This window comes from Felis catus, chromosome C1 (genome assembly GCF_018350175.1).
Source record: "Felis catus isolate Fca126 chromosome C1, F.catus_Fca126_mat1.0, whole genome shotgun sequence".
Classification (NCBI taxonomy): Eukaryota; Metazoa; Chordata; class Mammalia; order Carnivora; family Felidae; genus Felis; species Felis catus.
Window position 1 is genome coordinate 145037055 of NC_058375.1, and position 20203 is coordinate 145057257.

Here is a 20203-nt window from a genome sequence, read left to right on the forward strand (position 1 = left end):
TAATATAATATAATATAATATAATTTAATGTAATATAATATCTCACGTTATCAATTAAACAATACATTTCAAAATATCAATCCCATTTCAATGTTTTTGAAAGGTTTCCTGTATATGATCCGACTCAGAGAATAAATCTCATAATGTTGATGAATTTCTTACTTAGGTTGCATGTTTTTCCAACCTACAATGAAGGCTATGTATTGGATCTTCCCAGATATTCATGTATTTAAAGTATCATTCATGTATAAAGTTTGAAGAATTAATAACAATATTTTACAGCACTTTCTAGTGATGCACATAATTCTATTTCACTCTACAGATGGTGAACCTGAAATTTAAGGAATTAAAAAAGTCTTGTTATTTACAAATGCAGGACTTTGAAACCTATGTATCTATCCACAATCATTTCATCTCTGGTTAGTTTCTATTTCCTAACATGACACTGATTTGTCTCCGCGCTCTATAGAGTAGCTGATAGTTTTGTAAACAAACACATAAAAATAAGACCTGCGTTCTGATGAGTGACAACCACCCCACTTGTCAGATATTTATGTTCTTGCTTTCAGATCCAGCCTTTGCTCTGGAGAAGTGACTTCCAAAAGGAGGTCTACAGGCTATCTACATCAGATTTACTGGGGAAGTCTGGACATTTGGATGCTATGGAAACTTCCTGAATCAAAACTCAGTGGAAGTAGAAACCCAGGAATTGATCATTTTAACAGGCTGCCCCCACCACTGTTATGTACATCAAAAGTGTGAGAGCAGCTGCTACACAATTTTGACCTTCTCCCAATATGAGAATGTAATTCCTGACACTGTTGATTATCTGAGAAACTTTCCAGTTGTGCAGAGTATCCAGGTGTTGAAAGCTCTCTGCAGCACAAACAATCCTCACCAGAACAGATGATACTTGAGAGTACAGTCCTTGGCAGAGAAAAACAACACAACACAAAACAAACAAACAAAGAAACACGGAGCAGAGAATATGATGTCTCTCTAGGCTGAAACTGGGAAGCACATTCTTGGGGAAAGTGATTTCTTTCAAGGGTAATCAGCATTTGGGGTACATATAAATAAAAAGCATACATGTAAGTTTGAGGCTGATAGCACAATCCGATTTTTAAAAAAATGTTTTACTTCTCTTAAAACGCCAGTAGGTAATCGAATGAGAATTTTCCTACAGAGGTGTAGACATATGGTCAGATACAATGCTGTCCAGTACAAACAGGATAGGAGTCAAAATGTGAGCCACATATGGCATTTCAAATTTTTTAATGTAGCTAAATTATAAAAAAATAAAAACAGGGGCGCCTGGGTGGCTCAGTCGGTTAAGTGTCCAACTTCAGCTCAGGTCATGATCTCACGGTTCATGGATTCGAGCCCCATGTCAGACTCTGTGCTGACAGCTCGGGCTTGGAACCTGCTTTGGATTCTGTCTCCCTCTTTGTCCCTCCCCCACTCACACTCTGTCTCTGTCTCTGTCTCTGTCTCTCTCTCAAAAATAAATAAACATAAAAAAAGAAAAATAAACAGGTGATATAAATTTTAATAACATATTTTATTTAACCTAATATATAAAAATTATCTTTTTGACATACAATCAATATAGGCATTATTGAGATATTTTCAACTTTTATTCATCTCAAGTTTTCAAAATCTGATGGGTATTTTGCACTTACAATAAATCTCGCTTTAAATTAGCCATGTATCGTATGTTCAATAGACACATGTGGTTAGTAGCTATCACACTAGATAGTATGGGTCCAAGAGAAGAGTTTGATTTAAATCTTGTGCCCATCACTTCCATACTTGGTGATGTCCATCAGTTTACACAAGTTAGGAGCTGTAGTTTCCTCATCTGAACAAATATAAGCAAGGAATAAGATGTAATATATACCTTACAAGACTGCTGTGTCAGTCACCCTGTAATCTGCAAGGTACGAGTTATGTGTGTATATGTATATGCTGATGTGCTGATTACTAGAATGACTGAAAACCAGAAATTTGTCTTTAAGTTTAATAAAAAGACAAGGTTATGTTAAGATTGTCCATGTAGTTAAGGATACAGAAATGCTCTTCGTTGGGTATAGAGATAATATGAACCTAATAACAGAATTATAATTTAGACATTTTGTACTTGAAAATACTTTATTCTCACTTGGGATATAAATGACAGAACAACAGTATCTATTGCACACCTATTCACACCATCAACTTGTGCTTTTATTATACAGAAAGATAAGGATAGCCATGAACAACCTGATTTTTAGTGACTTATAGGGTAACATAATTCTCCATCATCTTCCCAGATCTATAAATTGAAGCACTCCTCTTTTTTTAAGTTTATTTATTTTGAGAGAGAGAGAGAGAGCAAGAGAGGGTTAGACAGCACATACACACACATGCATGAGCAGGGTTGGCAGGGGTGGGGGGGCGTGGCAAAGACAAAGGGAGGGGTAGTGAGAAAGAGGGAGAGAGAATCCCAAGCAGGTTTTGAGCTGTCATTGCAGAGCCCGATGTAGGGCTCCATCCCATGAACCATGAGATCATGACTTGAGCTGAAATCAAGAGTCACATACTCAAGGACTGAGCCACCCAGCTGCCCTGAAATACTTCCATCCTGAATGATCACCTCACCTGGAAAAAGCCTTATCTAAAACATCTTACATTTTGGCTCCCTAGCACTGAAGAAGCTCACCAAATTATTTTAGGTTCTGTAATAAGTGTGGAAAACGTTGGCATTCTAGAAGACATATCTGAGAAAAATTCCATTTCTTTGCTTTAAAAGATGAGGCTGTATCTAAATAAAAAGGTATTAGCTATGCTTCAGTGTATTCTGGGATCGTATCACTTATAGCTCAGTTGGTGGCACAATATGGAATGACAAACGGATAAAAGGGGAAAATCTTTTATTTACCTATTTAATGTAGAAGAATGGATTCTAATGTAATTTATTTATTTATTTGTTTATTTATTTATTTATTTATTTAGAATATGTGCAGTGAGGGGTGTCTGGGTGGCTCAATCAATTGAGCACCTGACTCTTGGTTTCTGTTCTGATCAAGATCCCAGGGTTGTGGAATCGAGCCCTGCATTGGGCTCTGTGTGGAGCCTGTTTGAGATTCTCTCTCTCCCTCTGCTTTTCTCTGCCGCTCAGACACACTCTCTCTCTCTCTCTCTAAAGTAAATAAAATTTATTTTAAAAAATGTTTTAAAAAGAATACATGCAGTGAAACAAATGTTGAACAAAATGAAATATGAAAGCAGGTTGAATACCTACTTAATTATTTGTGAATGATAAGGTAATAGAAAAATAAGGAGATACTAAGAGACTTGAGTGTTCTTACTTTGCCTCCAGGAAAATAATTTAAGGCAAAAGGGATAAATGGTAACTTTTCTTACACTCAGTCTACTCATATTCATGGCATTTTGTTTGAAAATGATTTCCCTTCTTGTTTTTTTTTTTTAAGTTTATTTATTTATTTTGAGAGAGGGAGAGAGAGAGCAGGGTAGGGGCAGACAGAGAGAGAGGGAGAGAGAATCCCATGTAGGCTCTGCACTGACAGTGCAGAGCCTGATGTGGGGCCTGAACCCATGAACTGTGAGATCATGACCTGAGCCAAAATCAAGAGTTGGTCGCTTAACCAGCTGAGCCACCCAGGGACCCCATCACCTACTGTTTTTTTTAAGTGATGCAGGTTGCAAGTTTCTGAGTTTTTCAGAGCTAGTCCAGGAGTTTGTGTTTTCTAACCCTTCTTTTTAGAATCTGAACACAGAATGCCTAATCATTGAAATTATGTGTTCATGGCTTACCATCTTCTTGCTTGTTTATTCAGTTTGCAATGTTCCTTTGGAGCTTTGCATGTCCCAAATAGTAAAACGAATCAATGTGTCTTTCATGTTCAGCATAACTCTCTCCAGAGGTACTGTCTTTAAGTTAATGATTTAGGTTATTCTTCCTACACATATCATGGGCTGTGGCTTGGCATGATTTCATTTGCACTTCTCAGAGCATGCAACCCAGACAGCATGTACAATATTCATGGCAAGGATTAGAAGACACCTTGCAGAAAGCAAAACAAAGAGCTGAAAATAGCAAAGCTCACATCCCACTTTTTCTTCACTTCTTTTTCTCATTAGCACAGATTATTTTCCAGAAATGGCTTCTTACCAGATGATTCTCTGGCAATGGCAAGCATCTTTTTAAAGTTCACTCTCTCTGTCTCTCTTCAGCTAGTTCTAATTTGAGATGGTTGGCAATGTTGGTTATTAACACTGCCCCATTCAGATAACCTCAGTCAAGGTATCTGATCTGAGAGTCAATAGGAATATGGTACTATGCTAGGGTCTGTATAAACAAAACACGTTATCGGAATGGACTAATATTCTTAAGACGCTTAAGACAGTAAGACATTAAGATTTAGGAATTCATACAGGATATCCAAAAAGTAATGAAACAATACACATGAGTAAGAGAATATCAACCTAACTTTAAAAGCCATGGTATTTGCAAAACTACCTTAAATTTGCATAGAGTTCAGATATCACTGTCAACAAATAGTTACGACATCCTTACTATCCTTACTATGAAGCAATGTGTTTAAACACAAGTATAAGATGTGGCCCCTAAATTCATATAGCCTGGGTCTGGTGGAGACAAATATACATGTGAAAAATTTCACTCATACGTAGGAACTATTTAATAGAATCATGTCTGTGATTCTTGGGAATCCAAGAGTTGGGGTCATTTTTTGCTGACTGGACAAAACTGGCTCTGGAGAAGGTTTAAATGGAAATGTGATACCTGAGATGAATCTCGAAGAATGAGTAAATGTTTGCTAAGTGGACAAGAGGAAGAAAAGTATTCCAGGCAGAAGAGTGAGCAAAAGAGAAGATGACTCATTCAGCAATATGTGGGAAGTTAAGGCATATATGGGGGTATGTAAGGATGCTTATAGGAAATAGAAACAGGCCAGATCCTGAAAAGACTAGATTTGCTTGCTATATTTTAGAATTTTATCTCTGTGGCTTATTTAAATAAGAGATTCTTACAATTAACTTCTTTCTTTAAAAAACATGAGACTTGGAGGGGAGGCCTAGTTAGAAAGCTATTAAAATAATCTAGGTAAGAGATGAGGTGGGCACACATTAAAGAAATGGAAGTGAAAATAGAAAAGAGGATGGACTCTGGAGGTGTGTAGGTGTCAGATCTGGTAAAACTTGATGTATGAATGGATGTGGGAGTTAAAAGAATACAAGAAATTAAAGATAATTCCTATATTTGAAAGTTGGGCAAATAGATGGATATTCATTCCCCAAACCAAAAACTTGGTGTAGAGGAATAGAGGCAAACTGAGGACTTGGGGTGGTTGCTATCATTTATATTCAACTTTGTGTGGAGGTTTTATTGCAGGAGGAAACTGAGGTATGCACTCATAAGAATTCACAAGGGATCTTCAAACTAAAGACTTACAGCACGTTCCAATGTGTTCCTTTTATGCTAGATTCTCCTGTATTATTCTATGCTAGTGCTGAGCATATTTCTAAAGGAGGCTTGATTCAAGGCTACAGGTTCTTTCTTCCCCGGATAACCTTCAATGATTTATTGTAGGTTCAAGCTCCTTTTGATGGAGCTGCAAAACAACTGACTGAAATCAGATATCTCACTGAGGAAATCGAAAATTGGAATCTAGTAGGTGGTTTGACAGAATCATTGGAAGGTTAGTAGAACAATGAATGTGGTAGTAATTCATTCTAGAGACCCTCAATGGACTGCCCGAATCCATTACAGTGTAAGGGACAAAACACTAACTAGATTTTAAACAGCAGAATCGAAGAGTCATTCAGGGATTAGTAAAAACCACTGAACAATAGATAACCTGGCCACTGAGTCCAGTTGATTTGGACTATGGTTTCATAGCTCTTCTTCCATCTGGAATGGGGAATGAATTAATGCCATTGCCTGTGTCCTTTTGACTAGTTGAATAAGTTTCACGGATTTACAATATTATTATAATCTTCAAATTTCTGCAGACAGGGTCAGAGAATTTGGAAGATGAAATTGTGGTCCTACAAGCATGCTGTGTAATAGGTATTGTTTAAAGAGAGCCTAGATACAGTTAAATGAAAACTTCCCGTGGTTCCCTAGGATAGACAGACCAGATAACTATAGAATGACAGAAATCCTTTCTAATACTCTCCTTAGCATTTAAATCCCTCCATCGTTTTCAGGCAATTTCTCATTTCCAGGTGGTCAGATGTTGCATGTGCTCGGGACAAGGTTTCATCATGTCATTTTAGACAAAATTAGAAAGAAGCCAATTTTATCTTCGGCATCCAAATTTGCACTTTTCTCTGCCTTTCTCCCCAGCCACCTTGACTACCCTCCTGCTTCAAACTCTCCAAGACACTCAGTATTATATTTCTTTCTTATTTTCTCCATCTTCGGTCTGTCAGAAACTTCTTTTTTATCCAGACGGCACTAGATGAAATTCTCACACTAGGATTTATATTTCTGATGAGGCTTCAAGTGTTAATTCTTTTCTTTTCTTTACTTTTTTTTTTTCTTTCTGATCAAATTTTCCTTCAGCTATAGGAATGAAATGTTCATCAAAGTGGAGCTGCCGGGTGCCAGCGAATGAAGTGCGTGATGGGAAGGGCCCTCTCACCACCTCTCTGGGGCCCCTCAGCTGTCACCACGCTCCTCACAACTGCAGCATTGCAAGACAGGCACGTTATTGGACTCTGGTTTTGGACCTAGAAAAAAAGTCAAGTGTGCTAAAAGTGATTCAGACATTGAAATTCTCTTCCTCACTCTCTGCTCCTTATCACTGAGTGACCTCTGGGGATAGTGACGTAGGAGATTTTCTACTGTTAGGTCTGGCCTTCCCTTGTTTGTTTTTTTGTTTGGCATTTCTTCCCACAGTAGGCCTAATGCCTGAACGTGTTATCTTTTCTTCTTTGAAAGTGTTACCGCATTCTATTGCTTGGGATTCTTTTTTCTTCTAGATCTGTTTCTTCTTTCCCCCATGCACTCCAGGCTCCTTTCATTAAAATGCATCTATATATATGTATGCGTTTTAATACTGATTCCAAGGAAGCATTATACAACTGACATAGGTAATAACCAGCAAAGGTAAGTTCCAAAGAATAACCTTTTTGAAGCCATGTAAAGGACTTTCCCAATGTTTCATATACCCACTTACAAAACCATACAATTAATTTTTTCTTTGTTCAATATAAAAAAGATCTTAAATACACTAAAAGCTTTATGTGGAGAAAGTAAAATTATTGTTCTATTTTTAACAAATAATTTGATAACAGAAAAAAAAAATTGGGAACATTCTAAGAGGTAAGTTTTTTTTTAAATTTTTTAACGTTTATTTATTTTTAAGACAGAGAGGGACAGAGCATGAACGGGGGAGGGTCAGAGAGAGAGGGAGACACAGAATCTGAAACAGGCTCCAGGGTCAGAGCCATCAGCCCAGAGCCTGAGGCGGGGCTTGAACTCACGAACCGCGAGATCATGACCTGAGCCGAAGTCGGACGCTTAACCGACTGAGCCACCCAGACGCCCCTAAGACGTAAATTTTTAAAGGAGGAAGTAATTAAAACCTTCATAAATAAACAAAATTAATACATTTTTTATACCTTTACTTAAGAAATATACCAATGTAGTTTTATGGATTGATTAAACTAAGTATCTGTACTCAGAAGAGTCCAAATTTTTTTCAAAGATATCCTCAGAGGAACATTAATGTGGATAAATACATATACTCAATCCAAAAATAATATAAGCAATCTTTAAACAGATGAAGACTTCACTTCTTACTTCTCAAAGATTTTTCACTACAAACTTATGTCACGTTGATGTCTTTAAAATACAGAAATAGGCATTTATTTAGAGTACATTAACTATCAGTGACAATGGTTTTATTCTTTTCTACTTATTCATCCCTAGAACCATTTTTTCCCCTAAAAAATCAGGTATGTAGAGAAGACAATGCCCATGGGGAATAGGAAGGACAGGACCAGTGCAATTCAGATAGAGAGCATCCCTATTTGGCCCTCTTTGAAGCTGACATTAGGATAGTTTGAGTGGTTATTTTCATTTTAGAAATGCATACCCAGGAGGGGCACCTGAGTGGCTCAGTCAGCTAAGCATCCGACTCTTGGTTTCAGATCCAGGTCACTATCTCACAGTTCATGAGTTCAAGCCCCTTGTCTGGCTCCACAGCCTCGGGCTCTGTGCTGACAGCACAAAGCCTTCTTGGGATTCCCTGTCTCCTTCTCTCTCTGCTCCTCCCTCACACTTGTTGTCTCTCTCTCTTTCTCTCAAAATAAATAAATAAACTTAAAAAAAAGCATACCCAAGAGACCTAACATTTGTCTAGATGGAGGAATTTTTATTTGAGATAGAGAGGGAGGGAAAGAGAGAGAGAGAGAGAGAGAGAGAGAGAGAGAGAACAAGTAGGGAAGGGGCAGAGGGAGAGAGAGAATCTTAAGCAGGCTCCATGCTCAGCATAGAGGTGAGGTCATGACATGAGCTGAAATCAAGAGTTGGATGCTTAACCAAGGATAGAGGGATTTTTGAACATTTCTATGCCAAGTTATTTCCCCTCTATAACTGTTGATCGCAAATTGCCACTCAAAATTCCAAAGAGTTGACTCCTGAGAATTTAGCTAAGCCTCGTTTCTTCCCAGAGAAGATTAGCAGAACATTTTGTGGACTTAATCACGAGGAAAGTTCTCATTTACAGAACGGTTCGGTAGCAATGGCCATCTTCCATCCATCCATACTCCATTTATAACTGATGATGAGAAGCCTCAGGAAATGTGGAGGGAGAAACCCAACACAAAGAATAAAGATGGCTGTGGACTTCCCAGCAGAAACTGGATGGTCTTCATTGGAGGGTCACTACCTTTGTGCAGTGAGGGCTGATGGTGGATGCAGATGGATTTGTCACATGCTCTAGACCCCTCAGGAAACATAGTTTCCTGACTGTTGGTCTAGAAATGTAAGGGGAGAGGAAGATATACGCTTCCAGTTCTGGAATGAATAAATCACGGGAATAAAAGGCACAGCACAGGGAATACAGTGAATGGTATTGTAATAGCTTTGTATGGTGACAGATGGTAGCTATGCTTGTGCTGAGCAGCATAACATATAGAGTTGTCGAATCACTATGTCGTGCACCTAAAACTAATATAACGTTGTGTGTCAACAACACTCAAACAGTTTAAAAAGAATATATGGCCCATTCAAAAGGTTTCGACTGGAAATAATTTAATGAACGGAAAATAAATTTAATAATTTAGGGTAATAGACAGTAACCATGGATGGTGAGACACCCAAGGATTAGCAACAGCAGGAAGTTATTTACCCTCCCTAGGCATGAAGGGACAAGGGAGGCAGAGTGAGTGGATTTGGGGTCCATAGAAGAGGAGCAGGCCCACTTTAGCTGTGGTCACAAGGGGATGTAGCCACTGACACTCCTGGTACCCTGCATGGAGGTGAGGGGACACAGGCCACCCTTCTCATGCTCTCTCTTCCTTCTCCAATTTCCTATCAGTGTCTCTTATTTCTGGAATCCAACTGGAGCCCTGAAAGTAAAAGAGTGAAAATCACACAGTCCACAGAATTCAGCCTCTCAAATTAGAAAGCAGGGCACAGAAGGGCAAACTTTGGATTATGAGTTTGGGGACAAAAGAGAGCAAAAGAGAATGACTGGCATATTTGCACAGCTGTTATTCTCAATTTGAGTAACCTGAGATGAACTTCAAGGTCAAGGGCAGTATGTTTGTGGCAGGGAAAACTGAAAAGTGGGAAAGGCATCTTAAGCCACATGCTTTCTTTTCTCTGGGAGAAAAACACAGATACTCCTTATTCTCCTTAATGTTAAAATTAATTTTCTAAACATTAGGAAGGTAACAAAGAGCCACATGATTGTCATAAAAGAATTAAGTAGGGCAATATATAAATGAAATCCTCTTTCCCCTATGCTCCACATTTATTTATTCATTCATAAATTCACTTATGTTCTCATTCTCTCAACATAGGTTAGAAATAATAGCTGACATCTATAAATGATATATGCCAAACAGCTTCAAAGAGTTTTATATGTACTGAAGCATCACAAGATTAAACATAGGTGCTACTATTTTTGTTCCAATTTTGCTAAATGAGTGGCATGCAAGTTAAGTAAATTACTGAAGACTCTAGAGCTGCAAAATGGCAGAAGTGGAATCTCAACACAGGCAGGTTCATTCTAAAACTTTAGTTCTTAACCACTCTGTTAGGTTATGATAAATAGCTATTTATTGAACAGCTACTATGTGCCAGGGAATAAGTTCGTTCTAAAGCTTTAGTTCTTAACCACTTTGTTGTGTTATGGTAAACAGTTATTTACCGAGCAGCTACTATGTGCCAGGGACTTTTCTAGGCATTAAAGACTCAGGGATGAACACAACGGACAAAGTTCCTGCCCCATGGAACATATATTCTAGTTATGGAGAATAAAAATAACCAAATAAATCAATACATTTATAATATAATTTCAAGTTGACATAACTACTACAAATAAAAATAAAGTTGGATAAAGAGTTAGAGAGGATGTGGGGCTACACTGTAGACAGGATGATTAGGGCACCCTTACTGAAAAGATGTTATTTGAACAGACCTGAATGATGTCAAAATGGTACCTCAACAAGCCTTAAGCTGCCAAAGGAAAATTAGGTCACTGGAGGTGTAGGGGACACAAATTGGTCACTGGAGCTATAAGGGAACACCAACTGATAATAAACATGATATGCTATTTACAACTTACCAGGTTCTGTTCTTGAAGTTTGGCTAATATTAACATTTAATTTCTTACAATCATACGAGGAAGATGATTTATAAATAAAGTAGCTGACCTCCAGTGTCATGTAACTAGTAAGGTAAGTCTACTGGTACTTTGAGGATCTAGGTTTCAAACTCAGGCAGTATGTCAGGTATGATGGTGCTTCAGCTGTCCTTATATTGTTCTTATGGATTGGTCCTCTAATTTGCTCATGTTTTCTTTTCTTTTTCTTTTAGAATATACTGTATTTTTTTTTGAGGTGGGAGAGGGGCAGAGGGAGAGGAATAGGAGAGAGAATCTTAAGCAAGCTCTGTGCTCAGAATGGAGCCCCATGTGGAGCTCAATCCCATGACCCCGGGATCATGACTTGACCTGAAGTCAAGAGTTGGATGCTCAAGTGACTCAGCAACCTAGGGGCCCACTCATGTTTCTTTTTCAACCATCCATCACTTTGTACAACTTTAAAATTTTCATAAAGATTTTCTGAATGCTGTTTTATTAAGCTTTCAATTTTAACTATCCACATTTTGCTTTTTTTGGTCTCTGTCCTTTTTTTTTTTTTTTCTCATAGCACCCTTGCTTTATTTTATGGATGGACTTGGAGATAGTGTAGATTTTTTATTTTCTATGCATGTTTTTTCTTTCTTTCTTTCTTTCTTTCTTTCTTTCTCTTCTTTTACTCTTTCTTTCTTTCTTTCTTTCTCTCTGCATAATTTTTGGAATGCCTCCCATGGATTTTTCCAAAAGTCAAGTGGAATTTCACTGTTCATTTTGATAAGAGGACATCAATGATCTGATTGGAGGCTCTAGGGTGAGTAGTGGACTTCACTACTCATCAGGTTATGGAGGAGGTAAGTCACTTTCTTCCTTGTAAGACATTCAGATGTCAGTGCATAGGGGTTTTGAGTTTGGGGACATTTAATTTTTGCAGAGATGAATATTTCAATTTCCTACATAATGGTAGTCACGAGGGAAGGATTGATATTTGGATACTGGCATTCCTGAAAAAGATTGAGGGAAAGCTGCTGTCTGTACATTCAGTCTGTACATTTCCACAGCTCTTTATTTTCATTACAGTGATGATGCTAATCACTGTGAATGTTCCCAAGTACAGAGATTCTCTGGTTCAACGTTCCCACTTTCATAGTGAGAGAAAAGAGTTGGGGTATAAACCAACTGAAATTAAGGTTTGCAACCAACTCATTAACTCACTTATCATTCACTGAGCACCCACTGTTTCTCAGACACTCTTTTAGATGCTGGGAATTCAGCAATAAAGAATGGATACACTGTAATTGAATTATCTCTATTGCCTATAGTTTACCTTTTTAAAAAGCATTTTGATCAAGATTCTATCTATTGTGCTGGTTGTTGTGTAAGGTGTGAGATGGGATCTGACATCTTTTTGAAAATGGTGTATTGAAAATTTTTTTTGCTTTATTTTGCTTTTGGATTTTTGAATCTGGCTTTAATTTCAGAATGTGATTCCTTCTTGGGGCACCTGGCTGGCTCAACTGGTAGAGCATGTGACTCTTGATTTTAGGGTCATGAGTTCAAGTCCCATGCTCGGTGCAGAGATTATCAACAAATAAGCTTTAAAAAAAAGAATGTGATTCCTTCTTGGATAATTCAAGGAACATCTATTTTATTAATTTTAACACAGTCATCTCTTTTCTATATTAATTATGTTACTGTGGAGTTAGCTTTTTAGCTCATTGATACTGCAGAATTCTTTTGCAATGTTGTTGTAATTGTTTTTGTCTGTGCATATTATGGTGAAGGAGGTAAACTGAGACTTCTTTCTGGACAATGGAGTCTATTTCTTAATCTGTAAAGGGTCATGTTCTTTGTCTGACACAGATTTTGATTAGAATAAAATAAAATACTCTGTTTGAGAGAGGGTCTGGAAGTGAGACAGTGTATGGGATACATTATCATGAACATTTCCCTAATTCTCAGGACCTAGCACCAACGCTCACAGTGAAAGTCCTGGCAGACTCACTTCAGAGAGTGGGTCTCACTCCTTCAGCTGGCTCCTTGTTCTCAAGTCTGCCACTCTGAGAATGGGAAGAGTTACATTTAATTAATTTTATTTTGACGACATCTCATGTTGGTCAGCCTTCATTTCCTCTGTTCCTGGTTCCCATGAAACATCCTTAAACTTTTGAAAACCAGTGTCAAAGTACACAGATACTCTTTTATAGTATAACAATTGGAATAGAAGTTAGGTTTTTTTTTTCTTTTTTTTGTTTTAACGTATAAAAACAATTTTCTCTTAGAGGCATAGAGGCAGATACCCCAAGAAAAAACAACTTGGTCACTGTTGCACTGTTATTACAGAAACAGTAGGGAGTTCTGAGTGGTATAAATAAATACATACAAGGGTAATCTGGTACTTCGAAAAGACTGGAATGCAAATGTATGCAACCTTTCTAAGAAAAGTATGGAGTTTTCTAATGTTGTAGAATCAAGTACAGAAAAGCTTGAGCAGAATTTGCAAATTATAATACTGGTCTAAAATGTGATAATAGTATTTGTCATTCACATTAGGTGTTCCCTTTGTGTCATAAAAATCTGAAGTACAAAGTAAAGACTCAAACAAGAACGTTTGTTTGAGTCTGCTTAAAATGGTTTGTGAAACATTTATATATGCACTGAAGAAGTCGGTTAAGTAGCTGGAGTGTAATATTCTTTCAAAGCCCACAGTAGATGCAACAATCTTCATCTTACAAAAGCAAATTCCACTCAAAATCTAGTGTAGAGAGAAGTGGTTTTCCAATCGAATCATGTTTAAGATACAGTGGAAGGTTTAACAACTCAAGGCAGCATTTGATTCTATCTTTATGGATAGATTTACTTTTCACAATGGACATTACCATGGTAAATGCATTTACAATGAACTAATTTTATGATATTATACATATAAAGTTTTAGTCACAAGGCATGCTTACTTTTCAGTGATTGCATAATAGAAAACAAACAGAACAAAAAGGCAGTGTGGTTTCCATATAACAATTGTATTTCTCATTGTAAACTTATAAATGAGTATTTTATTTTTACGTGTACATGTCTAAATCAGTGCCTGGCATAGAGTAGGTGTTCAATATATATTTGCTTATTTCAATTTTTGCCTTTGTTTCTTTTTTTTTTTTTTTACTTTTTTTGGTGTAGAATGTTTTAATTCTTTAGCTGAAGCTAGGAGTCTCAAGTATCTATGTAAAGACACACTGACATGACTCATTTTCTCAGTTGCAAAATAAAGTGTCTCATTTTAGTCAGTACTGAGTTCAAATTAAATGCCATCTTCAGGGAGATATTGTTTGGTTGCCAGTAATCATTTCCTAGGTGACACTACCCAGTTTGCTGGTGACAAGGGCATGTCTGCACAGGAAGTAGAGCGAATCTGGTTTAAAGGCTTTATATGAATTTTCCTCTGTAAGAAGTTTGTTATTCTTGAACAAACAGAAGATTCATATCAATGTACTTAATTATATAAATGAGAATTAAAAAAAAAAATAGAATATCCTTGCAACTTCTTAAAAGTCATGAGAGATGGAAGGTTTTAAACCAAAAATGTGAAATTGAACTTTCGGCTAACATGGAATAAAATGTGAACACAATTTGCCCTCTCTTCCATTCTGAAACCACACAAAAATGGACAAACTACATGATACAATGGTTTCCAGAAACTGAACATCAGACAATGAAGGACAGTGATTTTCTAGGCAATGGAACCAAATCAATGAAGCCCTATGATTGTAATAGCTTACTCCCTTGAGTTGCCAGACAACAGGAAATGGGAAAGTGTAACCTGGCTAAGGCCAGAAGACTCCCTGAGTTGAGCAAATGAAGACAGAGTTCACAAGAGAAGGTTTAAGATAGCAGAACACTGCCCTTAGAAAGAATTTTAGAGAAATATGGAAAGTCCCCTCACGTATTCAGATGAGTACTGATCAGTCAATGTATGTGAGAAAGCCACCCAAGGCTGAGAAAGAACTTCCTGGCAGGATTAGAGGGAGCAATGACAAGACGTCCCACAGGGCTTAGGACAGGGTGGGCCTGTTCTCTCCTGGAAGATTTAAAATCTCAAGATTCACAGACCAACGGGTAGCATGCTCAGAAAAATTTGCCTCAGTAGTAGTGAATAACTACCTCTAGAGCCACTCGTGCTGTTTCTGACTAATAAACCTTAGAAGTAGGACTCAAAGGCTTAAACTTTCCAGCAAACTTAATTTTGCCCCCAAAGAAATATCAAGAATATTTATAGAAATACGAAAGTGCTCAACACACAACAAAGTAAGATTGATTTGTGACATCCACTCAAAAATTACCAAAAATGAAAAGAAACAGGAAAATATGAACCATAATGAGGACAAAGACTGACCCTTAATTGAGACAGATGTCAGAATTAGCAAAAACTGACATTAAAACATTATAACTGCATTCCATGTCCTCTAAAATTTAAGGATACATAGGAAAAATATAAAGAAAAAACAAACTGGGGGGTGTGTGGCTCAGTCGGTTAAGCGTCCGACTTCTTCGGCTCGGGTAATGATCTCTTGGTTCGTGAGTTCGAGTCCCGCTTCCAGCTCTGTGCCGACAGCTCAGAGCCTGGAGCCTGCTTCACATTTGGTGTCTCCTTCTCTCTCTACCCCTCCCACTCTCATGCTCTATGTCTTTCTTTCTCTCTCTCTCTCTCAAAAATAAATAAACATTAAAAAAAAGAAAAATCAAATTTCTGGAAATGAAAGCAACACACTGCAAGATGGAAAACATACGGCATCAATAACACATTAGCTGTTGCAGAAGAAAAGGTTAGTATTGGGGATATAACAATAGAAATGATCCAAACTGAAACAGGGAAAACAAAATAAGAACAAAACAAATAGAATAAAATGAACACAGTGCCCACAAGCTGTGGGACCACTTTAAGCAGCCCTATCAAATGTGCATTTAGAGTCCTTGGAGCAAGATTGAAGGAGACAAGACAGTGAAGGGACAGGAAACAAAATATTTGAGGAAGTCATAACCAAAACCTCCCCAAATTTGACCACAAGTATACACATATAGATGCAAAAGTCTCCATGAACCCCAATTCCAAGAAATATGATGGGAACTACATCCAGGTAAATCATAATAAAATTGTGCATATCAGGAATAAAGACAAAATCTTAAAGAAGTCATAGATAAATTATGTACAGAGGAACAAAGACAAAGATGACTGATTTCTTGTTGAAAACAATGCAACTACAGTATATGTCAATATAAATACTTGTATACACATATTCATAGAAGTTTTTTTTTTTTTTTAACCATATCACCAAACTGGAAATAACCCCTGCGTTCAAAAGAGGTTGAGGGTAGACAGGACAAAGCCATTCAGAGTCCTAAGAAAACTTCTTAAGGTGATGGATATTTCACTATCTTGATTGTAGCAATGGTTTCATAGGTATACAAATGTGTAAAAACCTATCAAATTTTATAGTTTAAATATGTGAAGTTCATTGCATGTCAACTATAATGTGATAAAGCTGTTACAAGGGAGATGATTGAATTTAATGGTGGAAAAAATCACCTCAAAGCATTTTCCAAAAGATATCCATATACAACCAATGAAATGTCAATGGAAATTAATCCAATAATTGGTAAATATAATTATAGTTAAGAAAACTGGAGATTTTTTAATTTTTAAAACATGGAAAAACATAGATTTATGGAATGATATAATATCATAGCTGAGAACAATCTTAGAGAGTATCTTGTTTGAAATCTCCAACTCTTGAGTCATGGATTATAGGGTTTAAGAAAACTGGAAGGGGCCATGTAGGATAGCATGTCTGCACTTACTGTGATGTAGTTACAGAACTGAAGTCCACAGAAGCTTAATGATTTGTGAGAAAATGTCTCCTGACTCACAGTCTAGAGCTGTTTCCATTTTTATCATATTTCTCATTTGATTTGTATATCATTTTTTCTGCATCTTAATTATGTTTCTTTCAGAACATAATAGTATACTTTGGCATTGACTTTGCCTCAATTAATGAAAATTGTTGAATTACCATCTTTTGTCAGCTGGTGAAACTTAAATGCCCTTGTTTGGGGACACATCATAATTTCAGCAAATTTATAAAATTTTATCACTATTTTCATATGACCTTGAGTCTCACATTCCTAATGAAAAGTCTTTGGGGAGTTCTTCTATCTTAAATGTTTTGAGCAGCCACAATTCTTGGTTGAGCCATTCTTATCTGGTCCTATAACTTAACCTCTTGACTTCTTAAAAACCTCAAATCTCTGTTTCCGAATTCTCTTCACTTTAATTTATAAGCTGTGAGACAAATTTCACTAAAGCTTTAATTGTGCCAATCTATTGCTCAAAACCTGGCAGGGAGCCATTGTTTCTTATTTTAAATGTTACATTTTTACTTGATGTTAAAGAATTTTCATATTTGGACTCAAATTACCTTCATGGCCTTCTTTTTTCCTACTCTTCTTCATGTACTCATTTAGATGCTTGTGTATCCCTGAAGGAAAGCAACAGACATTTATTTCAAGTATTTAGAATACCCCTCATCTTGACATACATTTGATGAGATCTCACGAGCCTTGACATTCCAGATTAAATATCACTATCCATCATCTCTAACATGTGTCGCCTGTTCATACAAACCACAAGTGATCTCTCCTTTTCTTGGATTTAATTACACTTCTTGCCTTAGAATATGCATTTAATTTTGACTAAAATATCTACATCTGCCAACATATAAATAGAAATAACAATTTAAACACAAGTTCCTGAATGTTCAGCTAGGGATAGTGAATGTTGCATGTGATTGTAACACCGGAAGTTATCCTAAAAGGGTGCAGCCTTCATTACTGCTGAATTCCAAACCCATAAATTGTTCCCCGGCTTCCAAAAACCCATATAGTTTATGTAATTTCTCTCGTTTTCCCTTGTTCAGCTATAGAATGTAAAATAGAAAAAAAGTGCGTTTCTGGTGCCAGCAGACAGCAGTGGCAGTTAATTTGCAGAACTCAAGGGGAGTTGAGATTCCTCATCTTCCAGCATTTGTATGAAACTGTATGATAATCAACAGGCAAAACAATACTATGTGTATATTTCTTTGATGCAAACTCAGTAATAAAGGCAGAAACTTGAGGAAGTGCAGATAGATATTGGAAATGTTCAATTTTTCTTATCTTTGTACACTGTGAAATATACAAAGGTGTCAGAATTAGTTTCCCAAAGAGGATGATCCCGATGGTCCAAAGTGGCAGCAAGTATGTTATTCATAACCTGAATGAAAGTATAAGAAGCCTTTTCCTCACTAGAAGAGATTATAGGCAGACAGAATGTGTTTCATTTGGGTGTGAAATAGCTCAAATTAATTGGCCCTCTGCTCTGGACAATGATTTTTTTTTTCCTCTCTGAGTCACAAGGGCTCGAGGGGAGACACGCAGCAGTGGGCACTGGCCTTGCTTTGATTCCAGGCCTTGTCTCTTTTATCTACCTACCTCTCACCTTAAGGCAAGTATTCTTCATGTGGTCCTGATGTTTGCCCATGATTTCACACTGTCATTTAAGCCAAAGACCGGAATGATAGAGCATATACATTTATTGGTCCATGTCCCCTGTGTGCTTTGTACCTCATGTTGAGGGGTTGGTGGAGAACAGGTTGGAGAAAACTAACACCTTAAGCTTATTCCTCAAAATAATTATAGCACCTTAAATTTCTCTATTTCTGTAAGTTTGTGAATCTTTTTTTTACATAAATAATCTTGCTTGATCGTCATGACAATGTTCAATATAAATACATGGATTATTTTTATCCCCATTTGGTAAATGTTCTGAGTTAGGACTTATGATTAGTGTTGGGAATACAGTGGTGAGAAGAATAGATATGGTCCCTGACCTCATGTACTTTATAGTCCCACACAAGAACTAAAATTGCATACCTACAAACTGCGGTAAATTGTGTGAACAAAGGAATAAGTTACCAGAAAAGAGAATAAGATAAGTGAATAATTTATTTTGATGAGTCATGGAGACCCTCTCTGAGAAGGTGATAATGAACCTGAGATATGAAGGATAAGAAGGCCCCAGTGATAAGAAAAAAGTTTCCAGATCTAGACAGTAAGTTTAAGGATGTTTCAAAGTCATGCATCTAGTTAGATAGCAGAGCTGAAATCTAGGAAAAAAAATCTGAAAATGATAATTAACATTTGTGCAGCTCTTTTCAAAGTGCTTTCATGTGTATAATCTCATTTAACAATCACACTGTGAGGTGCAAAACTTGGAAAATGATTGATAGCTAGAAAATTTGCCATCCTCCTTTTGACTTAGATTCTATTATTAATTGTGAAAGAAAAAAAAATCTGAGATTAGGTTAAAGGAGTCCTGAGTGGCACATGAATTGTTTGTAGGTAAAATATTCAATAAGACATTTCCCATTTGAACAATGCTGAGAATGAAACCATCATCCAAATAGTCAGAAGAATATGATTAGAGACTAATCATTTACCTTCATTGCACCTTCACTATGTTTAGAACTTTTTATGAGAAATTTTAAGAAGAAAAATGACTGCATGGAGAAATAAGCTTAGAAACATTCTAATTATCTTTCTCTCTCTTTCTTTTCTGGTGCTTTGGGGGCCAGGGGCTTCAGTGCAGACACAGCCAAGTCCAAGAACCACACCATGCACAACCAGTCATGAAAATGGCACAGAAACAGCATGAAGAAGCCCAGTCACAAAGATATGAATCTCTTAGGAGAGTAGACCCCAATATCCTGAGGAACATGCACTTTGCCAAGAAGCACGACAAAAAGGGCCTGAAGAAGATGCAGGCCAACAATGCCAACACCATGAGTGCACATGCTAGGCTATCAAAACCCTTGTTGAACCCAAGGAGGTCAAGTCCACATCCCAAAGGGTGGCAGCCGCAAGCTCAATCAACTTGACCACATTTCTCACCTCAAGCTTTGGAAACATGATCGTACCTACATTGCTAAGAGTCTCAGGCTTTGGTGAACAGAGTCCAAGGCCCAGACTCTTGCTATGGCTCAGACTCCCAAAGGTGACTAGGCTCCTATGAAGGCTCCAGTGTAGAGGCTTCTGTCTGCTGATGTGAAGGCAGGAGGACTGGTGTGACCAACCCTGGGTTTCTGTCTGCATGGGGACAGTGTCCTCTTGTTCCATTTGTACAAATAAACTTGCGGCAGGAGATATATATATATATATATATATAGTTCTAAAAATATTTCAGTTGTAATTTTGTATATACACATGCATATTTAAATATTTCTAGGCAATGTATATGTGTGTATATGTATATAAGTGTGTACTTATACATTTTTAAA